The following is a 25,213-nucleotide window of genomic DNA, read 5'->3' on the forward strand; positions in this document are numbered from 1 at the left end:
AACACCTCGAAGTACTCATGCCAAAATAGGCCACCATTTCTGGCCACTCCTCTTCAACCATTAGACAAAGAATTCCTTAGGGAATCCTTAAAGGAGTTGACTGCTATCATGAGCAACAAATGGGTAGAAGAAGTGGAGCATTCTTCTGAAGAAATTCAGATTCGCGGCCCTTCTCCAACCCTACAATGGCATATCAGCAGGATAATGGTGAACACACTTTACAATCCAACTGTTAGGGCAAACCTCATGTCCGCATCTTTTGCAAGCGTCTATTTAGGCGACGAACCTATCACTCTAATAGTTAAAACTTTCAAGGTTGCACCTTGTTATAGACTAGAAGGACTAGGGATTCTTCACAACATATTGTTATACCATAATAATGTTGACATTATCCTAGACTTCCATGTCTTTGGCATTCAGGACTTTGACATCCTGATTAGGCATCCCCTAGAAAAACTTTTTGTCAAACCATCAAAAACAAGGGATCTTGATGTAAAGCTGGGGAGAGACACATTTTCTGTTCCTATCACTCAATCCAAAAATTTGGTGATAGACTCTCTCCCCTATCCTAACCTACCCATGGAAGTTATGTTAGTTTCACCTTTCGATTCCCCTGAGTCGTTGTTGCATTTCTTAGCATCACTTGTTACTAGGTTGTCATCCCTAGCATAATGCTAGAAATGCGTGGTTGGTAATTATTAATGACACTTGTAAACTTCAGAGAAAAATATATATATTAGAGTATCTACAAGCGCACAGATAATATACCATTGTAGCATTTCACTCGGGAGTATACCCAGTATCGTTATTTATATTTTTACCATAGGGAGGAGCTTATGGAGTGGTGTTGGCATAGAGAAATTGACAAATATGTATACTTATGATAATAATCACTCTCATGCTATTGTAGGGGTAAGTCAAAGGGTAAATAAATGATAAGTGTAAGTTAATAGTGGTACTCTAGAGATAGAATTAGAGACTCATAAATGTAGTATAGCTAAGCATGAGATTCGTTAAGAGCAAAAAGATTCCTAAATCATTACTTATCTTCTATGTCTTTTGTACACCCTAATATATACACTCTCATCTATAGTATAACTAACTCTGGATCTACACATAAGGAACATTACTAAGGAAGATCAAGAATAGAGCTTGTCTAACTTTGCAATCACATTCTACGTGCTCTACAAATGGGGTGTGGACTACAAATGACTCAATGGGAGTGTCACACCCGTGATCTACCACATGACCTAGAGTGCAGAAGGCATCCATAGGCAAACAATATCTAAGCACCATGCTTACATAGTGTCGACCACTTCACTCACATACGTATTGAGCTAAACGCTTTGCGAACATATGCATAAACTCATCATTAATCATAACTATATCAAGTATACAACTAGAGCAAACTAGGAACATAATAAATAGAAACATAATGATATTGAAGTAGCACAAAGTCATAAATATAGATATACAATAGATATACCAGTCTCCAGACGGCAGATCTAGAATCCTAAGCAATAGCCCACACTCCTCTTGAACCTTGCAAGCTAATCTATACTAGAAACTTGAAGAACTAGAGCTCTAATCTCTAATCTTTGGAAACCCTAGTTTTCTATCAAGCCCTAACTTATGATCTGATGACTTCTGATGTCTCCTGGGGGAGGGGGGCTAGATTATATAGCCCTGAGGGTGCAATGTGAGCCCTTGGATCAAACTGACTTAAGCAATGGCTTAGATGCATCCTAGGAGGCGGTGGGAAACCAACATAGTGACGAGGATGATAGGTGGGCCCTTGTGGGCCTAGGCGGCCTATAGGTGGGGCCGGGCGGCCCCACTTGGTAGCCTCTCGGCCTCCACTTCGGTGTGGAGTCCTCCTGAGTCTTCTGGATCCTTCTGGAGTTGGTTTCATGTTGGAATTCTGATTTTTCCTTTGATGTTTAGATCCCCCTTGATGATTTTCTGATTAAACCCTGCTTAAAACACAGATTCACCAAAACTCATGGAATTTGTCAGATTAAACCCCTAATTCTATGTTGATGATCATTTTTATGCTTTATCTCGGGTTATATTGATGTTTATAATGGTTGGTAACTACCATCAACAATTCCCCCAAGCTTACCCTTTGCTAGTCCCTTAGCAAAGCTAAACTTAACTTGGATCAGAAATTAAGGGTTGTAATAACTCCTCAAAAGTACACATGCATCCAAACAATAACTCTCTTTCGGATTAGACCAAATTGATCTGACTTTCAAACTTACTCATATTACCTTCAACCATGGGGCTTGTAGCCTTAACTTGGGTCTAGAGAAGTTGAAAGACAGAACGATCAAGTCAAGCACTATGTCTCATGTTCTTTGTTCAACCATTATTCTAGAGTTTTTATATGTTTTCAAAATAGAACTCAGAGATTCCATTGTATGACACTCTCAAGTCTCTCAAACTTTGTGGTATTTGTGGATCCTCACCAAGGCAATAATGATGTTATGCCTTTCTTCCTACAACTAATGCTTATGTGGAGCTCATAGGAAGGGTGATAATATGAAAGAACATACTTGCAATACATATATTGTAAAGTCAAACAATGGATCCAAAGAGAGTTGAGTCATACAATCAAATCAAGATGCGCATGTGTGTGGAATATGGTGGATATATATGGTAGCTAGCCTAATTCTACTATGCTCCTTGAAAACATATCTCTCTTTTGATACATGGAAACAACTTTGCAAGAAAACATGGGCTATCTTATTCATCTCACTTTCTCTTCTCTTCCCATTTTTTCTTCTCTTTTTTCTCTTCTTTTTTATGAATAACTTTTGCATTACCCTTGTTTCTTTTCTGCAACAAAACCTTTGAGAGATAGCAACAAGAACTTGGAGCATTTATTTGGTGGATATCCTATCATGCATATTTTTGGTGTTTACTCCTAGTGTAGGAGTAAAACATTTTTGCGCCTACCCCTAGTGTAGGAGTAGTGAATATGTGGGTGGTGTGTATGTGATCTTGATTTTAAGAGCATGGCAAACCTTTCATAAGGCATCAACAAAGCTTGACTAAACTCAATGCAAAACAAGCAGCATATAAGTGGAAGTTTTCCTAGCCTAAATATAAACATGTTTGGCTCTGGTAGGAGTTCACACTTTGTCATATAGGATCTCATCATGTGGAATTGTTATGTTTTCAAGATAAATCTCCAGAATTCTAGTATCACTCAGAATAGGATATATAGCAGCTCGGACCTTCTCATATCATATATGTCAATTACCTAGACTTAGCTCAAGCATTGCTACCCACGAGTTTCAAGTTTAGAGCAAATCCTCATGTCAAATCAATTCTATCTAAAACTCGGGAGAATTCAAGACTGAAAGCTAGGTACTTGAAAGGAATTATATCAGAGCATCTATTCAGTGTTTTATCATGTGAGATCATCTTCAAGTTCCTTTTATTTAGATGGCTCTTAAAAATAAGACAAGAAACTAAAACACACCTTAAACAAATTATACACACCAATATATAAAAGATAAAGGCAATTTTTTTTTGTTTTCTTGGTTATGCATTTATTTTAACAAGTAAATAGCAAATTCAGAAATTAAACAAACTAAAGAAAATAATAAACTACAAGAAAGAAAAACTTACCTAGACATGATGGGGCTCCTCCCCCAAGCTGGTTGTTGTCGTGGTCCTTCAGCGAGGTGGGTGATTAATGTGGAGATGGCCAAACAAATAGTTCCAGTTGTCATTCTCCTTTTGCTGTTGCTGCTGGATGGCAATGAGCCATTGTCCTGCTTATTCTTGCCACTAGGAATGTTGGTGGAGAGTGTTTCAGATCTCCTATTGGTTCTCCTCGATGGTGGTGAACCGGTTGTCGAAATGTGCGTGCTCCATCTGCTGCTCATGGTAACCCATGGGTGGCAGATGGTGGCCGATGTGCTAATCATGGATGCCATGACTAGAGAAGGACATGCATCCCCCTAATAGCCGCTGGAGATATCCTCGTAGGACGGCTGCTGGTAATAGTCAAAGTTGTTGTCCTCCTATTGCCCACTCAAGCCCTGTTGCAAGGAGCTCTCCGAATGGTGATGAGCAGGCTGCTCCCATCTAGCATCTCTAGGTTGGGAAGACCCCGACTGGTCCCAACCTATATGCACTAGATGAAGAACCCAGGAAAGTCCTGCCTCTTCGAATCCTATGTAGCCAGTGTATGTAGGCCCCTTAGGGATAGGATCATCTCCATGATATCGAGGCTGTGGGTTGCGTGTGATCCTCGCCAATGCACTCTGGAGAGGTGCCTCCTCCTTTCTTTGTAGGTCAAAAACAAGAGAATCCACTACATACAAAACTGAGGTTCCGGTTGGGTAACGAAAACTTGTTTACATAGTCCATATACATCATGACTATTTTCCCATCCTTACCCTTTTTTAACATGTGTGCATGATTAAAATAGCCATAGTCAATAATCCATCGGGGGCTATCAATGTATGTAATAGAAGTGTTTGCTAGTAAACCCAAATTTCTAGCTATGCGGGTGACCAAAGAGGTGCACCCAACATCTCCCATAAGTCCAGGAATTTCTGCCCATTGTTCCATCATGAATTTTATAGGTGAAACCCTCTTTCTTTTAACCATGGCATATAATAACTTCAGTTCATCATTCTTCACTACGCGGAAGTCATTTCTAGGAAAAAGAGAAAATCCTAGCCATTTGTGCATGAACCGCAAAGTAGGGTGGTGAATGTCATTGGTGCGAGGGCGGTAGCAAACAATTTCTTTCAATATCTCCCTCCAAAACTTCACCCTATCAAAATCTTGTATAGCTGCATCTACATCTAGTATGCATTGTGAATGGAATCCTAGAAGTTCACTAAAGTTCTTCCAAGGGATAGAAAATTCTTTCCCAAAGAGCCTAAATGAAACTTCTGAGTCAGTGGTTTGTAAAGTGCATAAGAATTCAATAGTCAAAAGCTTGCACCTATACCCATGCATCCTCCCATCCTACGGTCTTGAAAATAAGTTCAAATTCAAAATCCATTCCTGTGGACTGAAGTGGCTAGATCAAAGGTAGGGGTGAGGATGAAATCCTGGTCCTTCAACTTCTTGTAGATGTCCTTCTCCCTATCATCCTAGAGCTTGAGTTGCTTCTCTTGTAGAAGAACGTTCCTCTCTATAGGGGTTGATCGGGACAATGCTCCAACAGCAGAAGACGGAGGGTCAACATCCATGTCGGCACTCGCTTGGGATGATGAACTTCTTGTTGAACGGAATGAGGTTGCCCGCTTGATCTTGCCTATCAACTTGCACATCTTCCTACACAAAAAATGGAGAAACACAACTCGTGGAATGGGATTAGAAAAAATAAAATGTCAGCGGTTAGCCATATAGAAGTTAGTCATCCGAGGGTTAATCGTTCTTGAGGGATATTCAAATTACTTTCTTCTCTAAGATTGGGCAGCACCACTACTAAAATTTTATAATTCTTCTCTTAAATTTTAGCAGCACTTCCCCTCTTTTACTTAAGATTTCACCACTACTTTCACACCCAAACTTTCTTTCACTATTCCTCACTTTAACACTACTTATACCAAAGATTTTGCAACTACGAAATTTGCTTCTGGATTTTTGAACTTGAAAACTAGAATTGGGTTGTGTTGTGGCCGAGAGCAGCGAGTTTGGGGCTGCCATTTATAGGTGGTGCAGTAGCAGGCCGGCCGGCCCCCCATTGTGGCCAACTAGCCTCCCCTTCCTCCAGATATTTCTTTACTTAGTGCTTAAGCATGTGATGGTGGCTGTCGGTGGAGATAGCCGATGGAGTGGAGGATAGTGGAGGATGAAGGTGGAAGTGAAGAGATGGAGGTGATGGGTGGTGGTTGAGTGGGCCCCATGTGTCTGTGGATCCTGGTGCCCATACTTCTACCATATATATGTATAAAAATGCAATGCAAAAATATTTTATGATACTATGAAATATAACAAGATGAATGATGGTACTTTTAAATTTTAACATGTCCACAGTAAATATTTCTTACGGGTTTTTATGCCGTAAAATTATTTACATGGGCTTAGTTTTTTTATCATGCCATGATGAGAATTTTTATATTTTATGATGCAAATATTAAAATGTAATATGCTAAGATAAAATGATTAATGCACTATGAAAAAGTAAATGTGGATAATCTACCGAGTTACCTCCCGGCGAGGGTTCGGGATTTTGAGTCCTCCGAACTAGACTTCTCCGTTTGGGTTTATTCTTCGGGTGCAAGTCACTAACATGTAGGAACTACCAATTAACGACTTCCTATGCAACGACATGCTACTCAAGGTGGCGGACACCACCGTGGTATGCAAACATGATAAACTTCATGGTTGCAGGCTATGTACCACCGGGAGAAAACAGGAGAAAACTGCAAGTCGAAAGCGGACGTTACCTTTGGGATGACCCATATCTATACCGAGTATGTTCTGACAGCCTATTGAGGAGGTGCATGCCAATGGGGGAGGTGATACAGATCGTTGAAAGGTGCCATGCAACACTGTATGGAGGCCATTATTGAGTATTCCGCACACAAGCCAAAATCTAGCAGTGTGGGTTCTTCTGGCCAACGATGTACGAGGACACTAAGGAGTTCATACAGAGATGTCGAAAGTGCCAATTCCAAGGAAGCATCAATGCTCACAATGCAATGCTCCTACAATACAACCTTCAAATAGAAAGATTTGATGTGTGGGGCATTGATTTCATGGGGCCGTTCTAAAAGTCCCAAGACTATGAGTACATCCTCATTGTCGTTGACTACGTGTCAAAATGGGTGGAAGCATTGCCATGCAGAGCTGCTGACATCAAGCATGCAAGGAAAATGTTCCTTGAAGTGATCTTTCCTCGCTTTGGAACACCAAGGATGGTGATAAGCGATGGGGGATCTCAATTCATCGACAGGGCATTCAAAGCCTTCCTAAAAGAGCTTGGGGCCAAGCACAACATCGCTGCCCCGTACCATCCTCAAACTAGCGGTCAGGCAGGGACCTCAAATAAGCAAATCAAAAACATCTTATAGAATACGGTCAATGAGATGAGGAAAGGATGGAAGAACATGCTTCCTAATGCACTCTAGGCATATATGATGCTTACAAAACCCCCATCGGCATGTCACCATTCCAGCTTGTTTATGGAAAGAGCTGCCACTTACCAGTTGAGCTTGAACATCGAGCTCAGTAGGCAATCAAGAGCTGGAACATGGATGTCAGTCTAGCCAGCAAAAACAAACAAAAGAAAATAGCCGAGCTAAAAGAATGGCGAGAGAAGGCTTACCACAGTGCCAAAATCTACAAGGAAAGAGCCACAAGATGGCATGATCACCGAATAAAGCTAAAAGATTCAAGTAAGGAGACAAGGTCATGCTCTTCAACTCAAAAATCAAGCTATTCGGTGAAGGAAAATTGCACAACAAGTGGCAAGGTCCGTACAACGTCATCAACACATCGCCACAAGTCGGGACAGACGGTCAGTGAGGCTAAATCTAGCATTTTTTTCTCAAGCAATACAAAAGCTAATGTTAAGCTGGAGGTGTGTGAAGTGCTAAATATAATGACAGAATCACCAAATGACAAATATTTGGGTTTGCCAGCATTAGTAGGGGTAGATCAAAGTGATTGTTTTCGACATTTAATTGATAGTCATATCTAGAATAAATGGGTGGAAGGAAAAGTTGTTCAGCATGGGTGGGAAGGAGATCCTGATTAAGTCCATTGCTCAAGCTATACTGGTATATGCGATGATGGTTTTCAAAATTCCAAAGAAAATATGCAAAGGAATAACGACGACCATCTCACAATACTGGTGGGGTGATGACGGTGAACATAAGAGGATTCATTAGCAAGAGTTGTGGAAGTTATGCATGCCAAAGTGCAAAGGAGGCATGGGGTTCAAGGATTTGCATTCTTTTAATCTATCTATGTTGGCGAAGCAAGTTTGGAGATTGCTCAGTGAACTGGACTCTTTATGTGCGAGAGTTCTCAGAGCAAGATATTATCCTAATGGAAGGCTACTCAAAGCAAAGGTGAGAAGTGGAAGCTCTAATACATGGCAGAGTGTGATGGCGGGTCTTGAATGTTTTAAGAAAGCCTATATTTGGAGAGTAGGAGATGGCACTCAAATAAATATATGGGATGATCACTGGATTCCAGGGAGTCATAATCTAAAAATCTTGAGGCCACGAGGTAATAATATCATTAGAATGGTTGATGAGCTTATAAACCCAGTTAATTCAACATGGGATGCAGATTTGGTGAAGTCTATCTTTTGGGTAGCTGATGTAGCTAGGATTCTACAAATCTCTATTACTTCTAGAAGGGAGGATTTTGTAGCCTGGCATGATAACAGGAATAGACTTTCTCGGTCCAATCAGTGTATCACTTCCAATGGGAGGACATATATGGGCGAAGAAATTACTCAATGCAAGCTAGTGGTGCAGGAAGGAGTCATGTTTGGAAGAAGCTATGGAAACTGCAGGTTCCACGAAAGATAAAATTTTTTGGATGGCGTGCTCTCCATGGCCTGATTCTGGGCCGAGCTATTCTTGCTAATCGCCATATCGGAAACATGGGAGGCTGCCCTATGTGCTTAAATGGTGCAGAGCATATTAAGCATATACTCTTCTCATGTAATCGAGCCAAAGAAGTGTGGAGGGCGCTGGGCATTTGGGACTCGATAACACAATTTCTCACCGTGGATTGGTCAGGCTCAGTAGTTCTGGAGGACGTGATCCGAAAGGACGAACAAGTCCGATCTTTGGACATTGGGTTAACAGAGTTGATATTGACTGGAGGCTGGTATATTTGGTGGGAGCGTCGGCAACATGTACACGTCAAAACTATTCAGAGACCATCCTAGTCAGCAATGTCTATTGTGGCTCTATCTTGAAATTACAAATTGGCTGCAAAGAAGGCAGCAAAAGTGCGCAAGGGATGGCAAAAGCCTCCAGAAGGAATTATCATGGTGAATATTGATGCATCGTTTGAAGATGATGTGGGGTGTGGAAGTACAGGAGTAGTAATCAGAGACCACTCAGGGGGTGTGTTAGCTGCAGCACATAGCTTTCTTGCTCATGTGATCGAAGCGCCTATGGCTGAAGCATATGCACTGAAGGAAGGCCTACTGCTGGCTCAACACATTGGAGGTAATCGTCTCATCAGCCAGGCTGATTGCATGGAAGTGGTAGAGACAATGAAAGAAGGTGGGTTCTCAGCAAATTCAGCGGCGGCCATCTATGATGAATGCATCACTATTTGGAGTAGTTTCCAGGAGATTTCTATTGAGCATTGTAGCAGGGATGCAAACTATGTAGCTCATGAGTTGCCAGGGCGACCTATGCAAACTAAGGAAAATTGTATTTGGGACGATGAGCCCCTAGTTTTTTTCTTGAGTTTGTGCTGCATGATGTAACTGTTCTTTAATAATAAAGCTCGCGGTATGCATTGTGAAAAAAAACACAAGATGCGTCCTTGAATATGTTAGGCTGACTGCATAGAAACAAACCACCTTGCACTGCACGGCTTCAACCAACTATGTCTAATAGATTCGTAAGACCAAAAGGAGTCCGCTTCCTGTACTTTGTGCAACTTCAAAAACAAAAATTTTCTATTTTTCTAGGAGCACGTAGTGGTTCCTAACACAACGGATGACAAAAATGATATTTTCCTCTTTAAAGTCTCGCGCATAAGATAAATCTCTCTCCTTTTTTTCCTCTTGCAGTAAACAGGAGCAAGACATTCTCTCTCTTTTTTCAAACACAGTAAACTAGATTGATACTAAAGATCAAGATCAAGAATGAGACCTAGGCACACAACCAACCCAAAGACACACAAGGGACAACCGTTCAATAAAGCAAACTAAAATAAAAAAATTGCAACGGCACAAAGGGGCTTTAGGACAGAATATGTGGTGGTGTAATTTTTTTTGGCTTTTTGTGGACTCTAGGTAATGAAAAACAGATTCAATCTAAAGAGAAAAATAGAGATATACCTAACGGGTAACTAGGTCTCCGATACCACTTGATGTTGACAAGGCCTGATCTTTCGATAGGTATATGATACCATTGATTGGTGGAGACTCGATGTTCATGATCTAGGCTTCGAACTAAGCCTGATTCAGGCCCCCACGACCATTACACCACTGCTCCGTTGGTTATCAACCACGCGCAAGAAGGCTTTCCTGTAAGCGAATCGAGAACATGAGCAAGAATAGATAAAGGTAATCTAAAATTACAAATAAATATGAGGCTTATCAATATGAAGAGGATTTCTAGTCTTTATTTGAAAGGACTAATTGCCACAGGCAAACAAGATCAAGAACATGGCCCTGATTCACAGCAAGCGACCTTGGCGGTACAGTTGCAACAACCAATGTCTGTTTCATGAAGAAAACAAGAACGCAACAAAACTCAAACCCTAACAAGAGCGGTGGTGGCTAATTATAGAGTCTTGGGTGTCACCCCCCTAGACATGCCTCCTAATGGGCTCTAAGATGATACACGGCCCAACGGACCAAATACGGTGTCGCAACACCCTGCCAAATTCTGGACGCTGATTTGTTTCGGCAATTCCTGTTGACTCCAGATGAGTTTTGATGTGAAACGAAAGCCATTGGTTAGCTTATCAAAATATATTTCCATGCATATATGGATTGTCAATAATGGAGTTCGTATGTGCCCTGGGCGTTGATTTTATCAAGGACTGCTCCTGGATTCCATGGTGGACTCGAACTTGATTTGGGCCTCCACCTTGGTGACTCGAACCGGATAAGCTTTGGGCCTCCTTGTCATTTTGGACACCATTGCTGATGTCCTCAGCCTCCATGTGACTCTCTAAGCATGGTTGAATACATGGATGCCATGTCCTCATCAGTCTGGGTCGAAGTCGTCGTTGTCGTCGTCATCGGCTGCGACAACATCGGCGTCCTCCTCCTCCTCCTCATCCTAGTCCTCCTCCGGGTCCTCCTTCTCAAAGCTCCATGGAAGACTACAATCAGAAGACCTCTAGTCGTCAGAGGAGATGTCCCCCTTGGTGGACTGGTGCGCTAGCAAGTCATCATCGCTGGACGACTCGCTGCTTGGAAATTTGATGGGGATGTTTGATATTTTCTTTGTAGATTGGAAGAGAAGGGGATGATGGATGAAGAAGAGGGGTGTTTTTAGAGGACACCGGGCTTGAAGAATATGTAGAGCAGTGAGTACAACTCTTCGGCTACACTCAGGCGGAAGTAATGGTGATGGGATGGCGTTGGAAGTTGGGGCCATTCAACACTCACGCTAAATTTACCGCTGGTAGACTAGACACTTGTTTAGGGCTGGTAGCCAAAACGTGTATCCCAGTCGGCTCGGCTTTTCATGCAATGTTGAAAATGCAACCTCAATACCACTACCGCATCTATCGTTAACCCATCGGTGGTAGAAGTTTTTACTGCCGGTTTCATTCCTTATGAGGCCTCGCTATCGATCCATCCGATGGTAAAAGTATCACACTATCACTTATGTCTGCTATGACAGTGAAAGTGGTGACAATGGTATCTCAATCTATAGTAGTGTTATGCTTCATTTATATTAATATCTTAATTATCATGTTCTTAGTATATATTGAGTTTATGCTTAGAATAGCAAGAGTTAGCAATATATCTATGCTTTGGTTCATAGAGCGCTCAACTCGGTGTTCGAATAGGTTGAGTAGCCAGATCATGTGTAAGCTTTGTGGTTATACATTATCTTGCCTATGGATGCATCCTGTATCCCGGGAAGTGGTAGATTTATGTGGCAGCGACACCTAATTAAATCTTCTGTAGTCCACTCCTCGTTTGTAGGCCTATCAGGACCTATGATCACTATAGAGAAGTAATTTAATATGCTTGTCTATAGATGATCTCCCCTAGTATAAATATAAGTTAGTCCTTGCTATTGCTAAGTATATACAATGACATATATTGCTTTGATCTATAATTAAGATAACATAGGAATTTATCTCACTTGTATTCTAATTAAACTAGCTATTGCTTTGTAGGAGTCTCTCTAAGTATTTATATTTATCATATATATATCATTATTATCATTTGAATTATTCCTATTTAGAGTATGTGTTTAGTTTGTTGAATCATCAAAAGTATAAGTTATCAATCTCTTTCTTGCCACCATCCTTCCAAGTGGTAAAATATAAATAACGATACCTGAAATACTCTCGGTAAAATGCTACAATGGTATTTCTGTGCGCTTGCAGAATTTTTTATTTTCTACATATGCTATCAAATATAAACACATATTAGGGCCACACGTTCCCTCAGGGGCTGGATCCATCTCCGAAAGAAGGCCGCCAGGCAGGCTTGACTGGTAACACCTCTCTTCCGATGATAATCCTGCAGGTCACTCTTGAGTTCGCTTGCTTTCTCCAGTTCGGACTCAGACAGAACCTCTTTCTCTGCTATGGGCAGAGGAGGAGGGAGCTTGTGGGAAAATGCTGAGGCAGAGCAGTCATAAACATAGAACCACTTCTTCACCCAGTTTGGGACATTAGAGGGGAGATCGATGTGGAAGAATGGAGACTTGTCGGCCGCCTTGATACAGAGGCTACTGGTGACCTTCCTATAACACCCCGTGTCCAAAACTTCTTACATGGCCAAGCTCTCCATGTGGAACGGGCCGCTAGATGTGTAGCACCTCTCTTACACTTTCGTCCTCACTTCGTGTAAAAGGGTTAACCCAGAGGTGCTATGTTTGGAATGACAAGGCTTATAAGCTGGCCCTCACCCTCCTAAACTACCAAGGTGGTACTAAACCCACCAACCACAACCACACATGAGCCACTTGGGCCAACTTCACAACTACTACAGGCTACTAATGGGCTAAGGTTTTACACTTCTAAGCCGATTGGGAAGAACGTTGAAGCAGCGATAGAACAATGCCCAATGGGGTTCGATCCTTGCGAAATCCTCACAGAAGGAGATGAATATCTATTGGCGGTCCTTAATATAAAATTTGATCACTAATTAAGACTCAAAACAGGAGAAACTAGCAAACTTATACACATATGTCATTACTATTAACAAAGTTCCACATGTATTTGGAAGAACATTGTTTTGCAGGACAACACACGAATACAATGGAAAATATATCAAAAGGCACAATCTAGAGAAGCGTAAACGCGAAACTGCACAAAGGAATAAAGGAAGGCCCACCTACCTAAACAATTTGGTCATTAAACCAACCAAGGAGCAACCCAGGCCCAACCAGCTCCTTGCCACACAATGGCGGTGGCTATGGGGTAGCCAGGGTGCGGCCGCACCCTGGGTGCGCTCGCACCCTAGCACCGCCTCTTGGCCCCACCTTTGGTCAGGCAGTGCAATTAATGCCCCTAGGACGGTTGCATGTAGGATCTCCACAGAATATGCCCTGCAACCGCCCTTGGCACTAGTATAAGAGGATGGGGAGAGCCCCCTCTCTCACACACCTCATTTGGAGCCAAACACCTCACACCTTCACACTTGTACTATTTTCCATTTTCGTAGTCTTTTGGAGCAAAGGAAAAGCTACCTTGGAGGGCTTGACTCCTTGGAAGGAATTCTTGGTATGAATAATGAAGAGTTCTTCCATAGTCTTGTTCTCATCTTATCATTATAGTCATACTTATGAACTAGAGTATAGTTCTTTTGTTATGGGACATAGCATATGAACTAGCATATCATTTCTATGTTATGAACTTAGCATATAGAACTTTATGCTTAAGCATTTATATAACTTATATGGTTAAAATAGAGCTAAGTGTGCAAGGGATGGCAAAAGCCTCCAGAAGAAATTATCATGGTGAATATTGATGCATCGTTTGAAGATGATGTGGGGTGTGGAAGTACAGGAGTAGTAATCAGAGACCACTCAGGGGGTGTGTTAGCTGTAGCACATAGCTTTCTTGCTCATGTGATCGAAGTGCCTATGGCTGAAGCATATGCACTGAAGGAAGGCCTACTGCTAGCTCAATACATTAGAGGTAATCGTCTCATCAACCAGGCTGATTGCATGGAAGTGGTAGAGACAATGAAAGAAGGTGGTACTCGATCACGCGATGCAAATCTCTCAAGTACTATGTAAATCTCCCCAATGTTTGAATGGGGTTGAAGTACCTTATTTCAGCAGATGTGTGCCCCTTCAGGGGAAACCGGAAAACTGGTTCGCCAAGGGCTGTAACCAAAGTACGAGGTCCTAGAATCTAGGAAAAGAGTTTTATGACGTGCCCATGATGGTCAGGCTTAGTCCAATCACCCCTATTCATTAGGATGTGGATGCTCACTTGCTCTACCCGCTATTAACTCAAAGAGTAGCATACGCTAAAGCCCCAGAGGCTCATGTGTTCTCTATTCACCCAAGTAATCCCTAAGCATTTAGGGTTGCTGGCTTTCAAAGCCTTAAATGACCGCACTTGGTCAGAACCACTTTTTTAGTTCAAATCACTTGCATAACCCGAAGTTATACTAACTACCCATCAGGTCGGGAGGTGGGCTCAAAAAATGCAAGGATGGTTCGATTGAACGAAAATAGAGAAATACCTGAGTAACTCAGGACACAGGTAGCAGTGTTCAAAATTAATAAAATCAATTCTTTTTTTATTAAAATCTGTTACACTTTACATTCACCAGGCGTACAATAACAAAGATCTATCAGAAACTACCATAGTTATGATAACAAAAGCCTTGTGAGCACAGATCTAACTTCGCACTCAATGATGGACTTCTCATGAAGCGAAGAAGTCAGACGAAGGCGTACATCGACCTTCACCGCACCTTCAAATCTTCACCATGAGCAGGGACGATGCTTTGAGGACACCTCAGGGAGAACCACCTCGCAGATCTTCCTCTAACATCCAAGAATATGAGGAGCCCCACGAAGAATCCTACCCACAACACCTTCTTCAATGTCGTGGAGCAGCGCACGGTGATGACTTGGTGGTTCCTAGCCATTGAATCAATACACGATAGATCCTAGGTCGACATCTATGGGCTCAAAAGGTTTCGCTTTAATAGCATGGCTCCTTTCACCCTTTAGGATTTCCTACAGATATTCTGACCTAGAAATCTCGTGCGCGCCAACCATCTATAAGTCCAGTAGCCGCGCCGCTGGTGATTTGGGCCACCGATGGTATTGTTCTTCCCTATCTTGGCGAAACTTACTCTAACACCCATGATGAATGGCCATCGGCAAGTCACTATAGAAAGCAATCTTGAAAGCCTTCTCCTAGTGATGGCACAATCGCCGAGATGTGCCGTGAGCCATGGCGCATGAGAACGGTTGCCACTCTCTCACTCAGTCTGATGCTAAGGGATTTGGGGAGAGGAGGGGTGAGACTCACTGGCTTCCCTCCCCTTGGCTTAAATAAGCACCCAGAGGATGGTAGTGAGGGAGATGGTGGTTGGCATTTAAGATGGATAGAGTCATCAAGAGGGTTCCACAAAGTAAAAGTGTGGGAAGTGGAGCGGTTCTGTTTCCCAGGCACCATGCTCCTTATCTTTAACAGGATTCAATGACGCGCACACAGTTACCTGTGCATTAAAATGGGCTAGAGACTTCCACCTGAGCGACTCTCGAAACTCAGGAGGGCATCACTTCCAGCGAGTGTGACGCTCATAGTCATCTCGATACTAAGGACCCTATGATTGTATTCAAAACATCTCGGCACCCGAGAAGTGCTAATTGGGACCTATGACACCCAAAGGTTACTAGGACCAATGGTACCAGAAGGATTATGCAGCTTCACAAGCTTGTCATTGAATCCTATAGGGGCTACTACAGGATATATGAGCCTAGGGTACCCTAACCGACCATATATGTGGCCCTTCGAGTCGAAGACGTCCAAGGATGAGGCCCACGAAGACTAGGCGCAACCACCAAGTTGGAGATCATGATGTATCATGGATATTTGTCGCCATCGTAGCTATGGTAGGATAGAATTGATCTGTTGTAACAAACTAGAAATCCAATTTGTAGCACCGATCGCCCTCAATGTAACCCTACCCCCTCTATCTATTTAAAGGGGGTAGGGATCCCACGATCGACAGGTTCACCACAACACCCATCTGCTCATTCAAATCTACTATGTCGCTAGGAGCAACAAACCCTATAATTAAGCATACGAATAAAAGAAGAAGCAACAACACTAGACTAGGGGTTTACGTGCACTGTGGCTTGAACCAGTATAAATTTTTGTGTCTCATGTGCAACCATCTGATTCCATCTATGCGATACGTTGCTAGACATCTAGATAGCATCAAATGTGTTTGGGAGGTTTGTACTTAGAAGAAGGCATTGACTCCACCAGTAAGCATCCCAACAACTTGTCGGGAGAAGAAGTTGAAGTGCCCCATCCCTATCAACCCATGAGTGTTGCTACCTGTTTAAGTGTTCCTTTTGCCCAAATATCCTCTTGACTTGATGCTTTGATCATAGAGCGGTCAAATCAACCCAAGCCCCAAGCATGTCAGCTATTGCTGATGGCTCTGGTTCAGTCCCAACTCCAAATAGACCCAACCTATCTTTATCAACCAAGGTTGCGGTTTAGGAGAGCGAGGTGTTGCTACCCAAGAAGGATCCCTCCCAAATGGTAGCCATTATTCAAGAGATGAAAACCTATCAAAGCTTATGGAGGGAAGCTAGTGACAAGGCCAAGCAGTCCAAAATCGTGGTGAACTAGCTTGAGGAGGTGAAAATCCTTTAGGAGTCAAATGAATATGTGTACTTGGTTTTCATGTAAGCCTGTTTTTTGCTATTCAAACTTTGCCTTCAAACTTTACTCTATCTATAGACCATCTGAAGTACATTGGGCATTTGGAGGGAAGAAGATGGCTCTAGAGCAAGAAGTTGAAGAGCTTTGGAGGAAGTTTGAGGAATCCAAGCAGCACCGACAAGACGTGGAAGAGAAGCTGAGTGAATGAGCTGTTATGGCTATAGGACATGTCGTTGGTATCCTCAAGAGCCATGTGCCTAACCTCAACCTTAGACTGATATCACAAGGCTATAGTTGTGAAGAGGATGAGGCTAAGCAGATGCTTGAGGAAAACCAGCCGACGATTGAGCCGTTTGTTGACAAGCTCGATCTTTCAGTTGGTGATGAGTGAACTATCTCCATTTTCTCCTGGTCCTATAAAGGCGTGGTAAACATTAGTGCTTCTCTTGTTGAACAATGCTAGGCATTTTGTGTTTTGTAGAAAATGGTAATTCTTAGCCTTTGATCATCCTTATCATGTGGCCTATTTTTCGCTTACATGTGAACCATAGGATTTATAGTAACTAAGACTCAGACAGTCTTCAGTACTATGTGGTCTAGTAGTTGCATGTTGTCGGGAATTTTGGCCTAGCGTGAATAGGGCAATTTTAGACTTGTGAATAGTAGTATGGTAGCCCCTGACTCTTTATTTGAATAATGTGACTTATTCGAATAAAGAGTAGAAGTCTAGTAGAGAAAATTTTGAACCGTGATAGCCCCTGACTCTTTATTTGAATAATGTAAGTTATTTAAACAAAGTGTAATGACTAGTAGAGGGAATCTTTGGACCATGATAGCCCCAGCCCCTGAGCGTATACAATCAGGGGAAAAGTAGCAATTATAGGGATGAACAATATCAAAAAATAAGGCAATTATTACTCGGTAGTAATGGACAATCTGCACAATAGTAAATTGACTTGTGAATACAATAATTAGAGCTGTATGAATGACTAGGAAGTGTTGTTGGCACTATCCTGTGTCAGTACTTTGTGAGTTATTGTTATACTTTTGAAAATATTAACGAGCACTCGGATCGCTTGAGGTCGAGCACTCTATCAAGCTGGTATTTATTAACTTGTCACTTGTTTTAGTAGCCACCTAATGAATGTTTACATATCTTAACATTACTTTACCAGGTTGTCATCCCTAGTGATAATGCCACAGATGCTTGTTGGTACTACTTACCATTACTACTAGAATAATACTAAGTAGCTCTTTAATATTTTATGTGACTAGGAAGAATATATATATATATATATATATATATATATATATATATATATATATATATATATATATATAAAAGGGATCTGCAAGCGCATAGATAATATACCATTATAGCACTTCACCCGGGAGTATTTCAGGTATCGTTATTTATATTTTTACCATAGGGAATGTCTGGCATGGACATGTATCGATAACTTATACTATTGATGGAGAAGTAAACCATAACCAATATTCTACTCACAACAGGGGTAAGTCAAGAGGTAAATGTATATATGAATAGTGCATAATAACTAATCATTGTCACTCAAAGTTCTCCTTTCTATGGCATTAGCATTGTTAAGTAGAATATTAGAGGAATAATTCCTAAGCCATTCTTAATTACAAGTCAAAGCAAACATTGGTTAGTGAAATTACGCCTAGTAATCATGGCTAAGATCAACTTCATATCTACACATAAGGGATATTACTAAGTGTTGACGGTAGTTAACAACCATTATAAACCGTCAATAAAACATGTATAAGGGCACAATTGAGATCACCAACAAAGGTCTAGGGGTTTAAACTAATAAATTCCACGAGTTTTGGTGAATCTATGTTTCCAGCAGGGTTTAATCAGAAAACCACCAAGGATGACCTAATCGTCAAAGGAAAATATGGAGTTCCGCTGCGGTACCTACGTGGGAAGACTCTAGAACACTCCAGAAGCCATGTCACCGAAGCAGAGAGCAAAGGGATAACATGTGGGGCTGCTTGGCCCTCCATGGGCCCACCTATTAGCCAGCTTCATATGTCGGTCTCCCACCACCTTTGAGGATGCATCTAGGCCATTGCTTAAATCGGTTTGATCCAAGGGCTCACGTTGGACGCTTAGGGCTATATAATCTAGCCCCTGCCTCTCCACCAGGCATAACCCTAGTCATCAAGTCATTTGAGAAGATAGAAACCCTAATCATCCTCAGAGCTTTAGCATATTCTAGGGCAAAGCTAGTTAGGCTAGGTCTAGAGGGAGGCAAGCAGGCTTCGCTTGGATTCCCGATCATGTCAAGAGAGTGGTTAGGTATAATCTTTGTACCCCCTCTCTTTTGTATCTCCATTATTTTATATGCTTGCTACAATTGTTATGACAATATTAGTATTCATGTTATTGATGTTCTTCGTTATAATGTTCATCGTCTACTTTGATTATATGCTTAGTATAGTTGGATTATCATCATGTGCATGCATAAGTTCGTATAGCGCTCACTCTAAGGTACCATGGGTGGGTGGTCGACATTGTATAAGCATGGTGCTTATACATTGTTTACCTACGAATACACCCTATATTCTAGGTCATGTAGTAGATCGCAGACGTGACACTCCCTTTGAGTCCTTTGTAGTCCACTCCCCGATGTAGGTAGCACGTAGGGTCTGATTACGAAGGGGGACAAGCTCTATTCTTAATCTCCCTAAGTAATATCCTTTATGTGTAGATATGAAGATGATCTTAGCCATGATTACTAGGTGTAATTGCACTAATCAATGTATGCTTTGACTTATAATTAAGGATGACTTAGGAATTATTCCTCTAATATTGTACCTGACCATGCTAATGCCATAGAAAGGAGTACTCTGAGTGATTTATCATTATCATTGATCAATACTTATTATATATATATCTTATCTTATGACTTACCCCTGTTATGAGTAGAATATTGGTTATGGTTTACTTCTCCATCAATAGTATAAGTTATCAATACTTGTCTATGCTAGACCTTCCCTGTGGTAAAAATATAAATAATGTTACCTGGAATACTCTTAGGTGAAGTGCTATAATGGTATATTATCTTTGTGCTTGCAGATCCTTTTTCATTCGTATTTATATATTCTTTCTAGTCACATAAGATGATAAAGAACTACTTAGTATCATTCTAGTAGTGATGCTACATAGCACCAATAAGCATCTCTGGCACCATCACTAGGGATGACAACCTAGTAAAGTAATGTTAGGAGATGTAGGTAATTAATAGGTGTTTGTTAAAACAAGTGACAAGTTAATAAATACCAACAAGCATTTCTAGTGTTGTTGCCGGGCAAGGTAGCTAGACAAAGGAAGTACTGATAAACTTATACTTATTGATGTGATCAAAATAACCATTGACCCCTGCTCAAGCAAGATTACCCTTATTTTGTCTACTGGTGTATTTCATGTAGGGTAATGTATGACCGGTTTGGGTCTTCTGACAAACTATGTTGACGATCTAGAAGCACTACTTAAGAGAACTAAGGCTAAACTCAAGAAAGTTTCAGCTTTAGAGTTGGAAGACAACCAAATAAGGCGAAGCTTAACACCAGAATTTGAAGCCATGGCTGATAAGACTCTCTACGAATTTTCTGCTCCAACCATTGCCAACATCTATACTGGACCTAATGTCAATGTTGGAGACAATGGATTCGAGCTCAAGCTAGCACTCATCAATATGGTGCGAGTGCACACCTCCAACACTTTCTAGAGATTTGCAGCACTTTCACCATCGAGGGAGTTACCAAGGACACCATACTACTTCGCCTCTTCCCATTTTCACTTTTGGGGAAGGCGAAGCAGTGGTTCTATGCCAACAAAGATAGAAATACTACATGGGATAATTGCTCCACTGCCTTCCTAGCAAACTTCTTTCCCATGGGCAAGACCAATGCTCTATGTGGGAGACTTTCAAGTTTTTAGCAACAACATGATGAATCTGTCCCTGAGGCATGGGAATGCTTTCAAGACTATATATTAGAATGTCCTCATCATGGGATGGAGAATTGGCTACTCATGTAGACATTTTACCATGGGTTGACTAATAGTACCTGTGAGATCATGGATGCTACTATTGGAGGTGCATTCTTGTCACTTACACTTCTAGCTGTGACCACTCTTGTGGAGAAGATGGCCTCCAACTAAGGCTAGAATGAAGAACATGTTCAGACCCACAAGAGAGGTGGAGGTATGCATCAACTCAAGGAGGTAGTCATGCTATCTGCCAAGATTGACCTACTGATGAAGAAGCTCAAAGATTGAGCTAATGAAAAGCAAGAAGTCATGCACATTCATGATTCACACATGACGTGTGAAGTATGTGGCAACACTAGGCATTTAGGGAATAGGTGTCCTAAAACCCAAGAGGATGTGAACTTTGTTAACAACAACTACTATCATCCTCAATAGAAACAAGGATGGAACCAACAATAGAGGCCAAACTACCAAGGTAACAACCAAGGTAACCCTCAAGGTAATAATTATAATAACTTCAATCAACCACCCTTGAGAGAATTAATTGCTGGCCAATCTAGACTTATGGAAGGATTATCTAAGAAGGTAGCTACCAATGATAAAATATTAGAAAATATAAGTAACAAAATGGATAGCTTTGCTTCTGCCATTAAGAACCAGCATAGTTTTAATAAAATGGTAGAATCACAAATAGCTCAGCTAGCGGCTGTTGTTCCTTTGTCCGATAAAGGTAAGATTCTAGGGTAGCCAGAAGATCTAGAAACTACAAATCTTGTCAATGTTCACAATGCAGCTTTCTACTACACAACCATCAGAGGGAAGGTGGATAGATTACACCTTGCCTGACAAAAAAGGTGATCCAGGGAGACCTATCATCTCTATCGCCATTGGGCCTCATATCTTTCGGGAAGCTATCTGTGACTTTGGAGTAAGTGTCGACATCATGCCTAAGGTAATTTATGAGAAAAATTTAGGAGATCCTTTGTTGTACACAAATATGCGTTTGTAGCTTGCAGATCAGTCACTCTGCTACCCCAAGGGAGTTTTTGAAGATGCCATTATTCGAGTGGGACAATCATATGTTCCCATAAACTTTGTGGTTTTGGAAATAGGTGGAGATGAAAAGGCACCCATCATCCTGGGCTGACCTTTCTTGAGCACCACAAAAGCCATTGTAACACCCTAGGTGTTTGGCTTCCATATTTGCACTTGCATTCATAAACATGAGCATCATTCATTCATTCATGAGCTTATATTGTATGAAACATGCTTTTGAAACATTGCAACATATTGCTATATTCAGGTGTGTATGTTTTATGAAATGAATAAGTGCAACACACTCTTGCAACATGTCACATACTTTAGTGAAACATGGTTAGTAGTACTATGCAACACACTCATGAAACATATGAAACATGGCTTTGAAACAAAAGTAATATTTCACTTGTTCTTCCTTGTTTCAATGCTTGTGATGCTTGATTTTGGTGTGACCAATGTCTGGTGTGGCTAATTATCCTCTTAAACAACTTAGCTACACTTAGAAGGTCATTAGGAACAATGTTCATGTTGACCATGTTGCCTAATTATGATTTCAAGTGATGGTTTGACTAGTATTGACCCTAGAGCTATTTTGTTTGACTGTTTAAAAAGTACAACTTAGATTCTATGCATGTCTGAGCAACCTAAAGCAAAGTTGTAGAAAACTTTATAAGGAACAAAAGTTATTTTATGACCAGCTCATGAAAATGTGCACAACGTGCTCAAAAATGGTCCACAAGTCTGATTTGGGTGCTGATTCCTCACTTAGAGCTCTGTAGTTTGCAAACCAAGCCAAACCAGCTCGAGCTCAAATTGTAAAAGTTGTAGTTCACATGTAGATGTCCAACTTTGTCAATTATACCTTGAGCTAGATCATCATGGATTTGGAGTTAATCACCGTCAAAGTTCGCCTATCAGTCGGTACCATTGAACCCTGAAATGAAAATTTTAGCCGGCACAGTGGCCGACTGGCCTCAGGTCGTCGTTACCGTGTGGCCGCCACGTGCCGTGGCTGACTTGACATCACTGCCCGATGTCCTCCACTTGAAGCCACATCCTTCTACCCTCCCAGCTCGCTCCCATTCACTCTCCTTCGCCTCCTCCGCAGCGTCGAAGCAGCAGCAGCGCGCCGGCTCCGCCATTGACGCCGAGCATGCGCCGTCGCCTAGCTCACTCACCGCCGCAGAATCATCACCTCCAGTTAGCCCACAGCTCCATCATCACCTCACCTAGCTCATCCAGCACGCCGTTGGGCCAGTGAACCGAGGTAGTGGTCACATTTAGCTTTCCGCCGCCGTCCGGACCTCACCGGAGTGGCGCTCGCCGTGGCCAGCACTGCACTGCTCTCCTTTTCCTTCCCTAGCTTCCGTCTTGTCTTCTCCATCACTCACTGATGCTTGTGTGATGATGTTACCATCCCCGCCAGTCTAGTCAGGCCGGAACATGGCTGCGCGCCACCGTGTGCCATGGCCGAGCTGCCGAGCTCCATGGCCGGGGTGCTTAGGGGTCGGTAGGGAGTGAGGTTAGGGTACCAATGGACGCGGGAGGTCGAGGCGGTCACGTTGGTGCCGTCTTAGTCACCGGAGACGCCATCATCGGCGAGCTCCGCCGGTCCCCGTCGAGCGAACCGCCGAGCTCTATTTTTCGTATCGCTGACGCGTGGGCCAGCTGACATGTGGACCCCGCCTGTCAGTCACTATGAATAGAAAGCCAGTTCAATTATTTCTAGTTTTGAAGCTACTTTGTAAAATCTATATCTAGAGTTTGGTAGCTCCAAATTGGGTGGTTCCAATTTTGTTAGGATCATAGTGAAGTGTAGTATTTAGGAAAAATATAATATGAACACTTGTAATGGAAGTTTTGGATGAATTAAATTGAAACTTGAAATGTGTTTTTAAATGCATGCAAATTTGTTTAAATTATATCTTGAGTTACTGTGCTCCAAAAATTATGAAATTTGTATGGTGAGCTATTCTTGATGAGTAGAAGCTTTGGTAAAAATTTGAGAGTCATTGCATGTATGGTTTTTGAGTTATAGAGTTTCCTTTTATCATTTAATGATCCTTGTGTGAATTTTAGTAATTTATCTATGAATCCAATGACCATGAAAATTATTGGAGAATGTCCTAGTACCATAAGGATTCTAGGAAAAATATAAAATCTGTTGCTTGACACTTTTCACTAGGGTTTCCTATTTATGCTATTTTAAGCCTTTATGCCTTATCATTTTTGTGTAGGCTGTTATACTTCTTAAAATGATGTGAAATTTTTATAGTAGCCTACTTGGAGCAAGAATTACCTACTGTAATTTTTGTAGATTTAATGGTGTAATTTTCATATAGGTTTATTATTCCTCTTAAATAATGAATTAAATGAAGAAAGGTATTAAGAGAAATGAATTGGTGACGAACACCTTACTTTCTGGTGTTCTTGTGATATGTGTGATGAGGTAGTAAAGTTGGTTTTGTCCATTTATGTTTTTGCAATATAAGTTAATAATTATTTTCCTTGCATTATGTCCTTCTGGACAGTTCTGGGGACTTTGCAAAGTTCCCCATGATAATTTGGTTTGCTAGGAAATTCGTGAATACAAAAGTTGTATAGAACTTATGCATCCTGAAAGGCAAGCCCCGGATAAGTCGTTTCGACCACGAAGCCGAGTAGCTCAACTCAGGTCGGGAACGCGAGTGGTGGCGGCATTCTGGAGGTAGTAAGGATGTGCGGGGAGCCATTGGCATAAGCCCAAGGCGGGTTAGAGTCCCAAACAACCTTGGCAGAGTGGTTCTCTGAGAATGCCAATCTGTTCGAACTCACGACTCCTTAATTGTGCCAAAGGTGACTTGTTTGTGACCCTGACGGGGGAAGCAGGGTTTGTGTTAGGAATACCCCTCCAGCTGGATAGGAATCGATTCGAATCGCCGTCTCTCCCAGATAGTGAGAACTTGACTTGAGCAGCGGCAACGTAGATTCACTTAATTTAACGATATGGTTAAATTGATGATGATGATAATGTTGCCAAGATTTATACCTGCTATGGTTAATAATGTTTGCATATTAATCAAGTGATTGCTTAGCACAGGTGCTAATATAGATGACAGGTTAATGGCTTAGAGTCACTGCTAGCTCAGGTTAAAAGTTAATCATTATTACATATGCTTTTCCACAAAAAAGGAAGTGTCAGCCAGATCCACTAAATAAAGCTATGCATGATCCTTGGTGTCATTTATTTTTGGTTTCCGATGGGTAAGTCTAGCTGAGTACATTCTCATACTCAGGGTTTATTCCCTCTTGTTACAGATGACCTTCTATATCAGGGCTTCTGTAAGTATTGTCTCCACCCAGCGGGTGATGAAGACTAGATCATGGGCATGATCTCTTGTTATCTTATCTAAATGCTTTTGTTGGATGTGATTG

The 25,213-nt window shown here is 41.6% G+C and overlaps 1 non-coding gene across 1 annotated transcript; it reads right to left on the reverse strand.

Annotated features, from left to right (window-relative positions):
• Positions 1–20,678: 20,678 nt before the first annotated feature.
• LOC136509799 (small nucleolar RNA R71) lies at positions 20,679–20,787 on the reverse strand. The gene has a single exon (XR_010772539.1). It is a non-coding gene; the product is annotated as a small nucleolar RNA R71 (small nucleolar RNA).
• Positions 20,788–25,213: the final 4,426 nt, after the last annotated feature.

The sequence above is a fragment of the Miscanthus floridulus genome, chromosome 15, assembly GCF_019320115.1.
Source record: "Miscanthus floridulus cultivar M001 chromosome 15, ASM1932011v1, whole genome shotgun sequence".
Lineage (NCBI taxonomy): Eukaryota > Viridiplantae > Streptophyta > Magnoliopsida > Poales > Poaceae > Miscanthus > Miscanthus floridulus.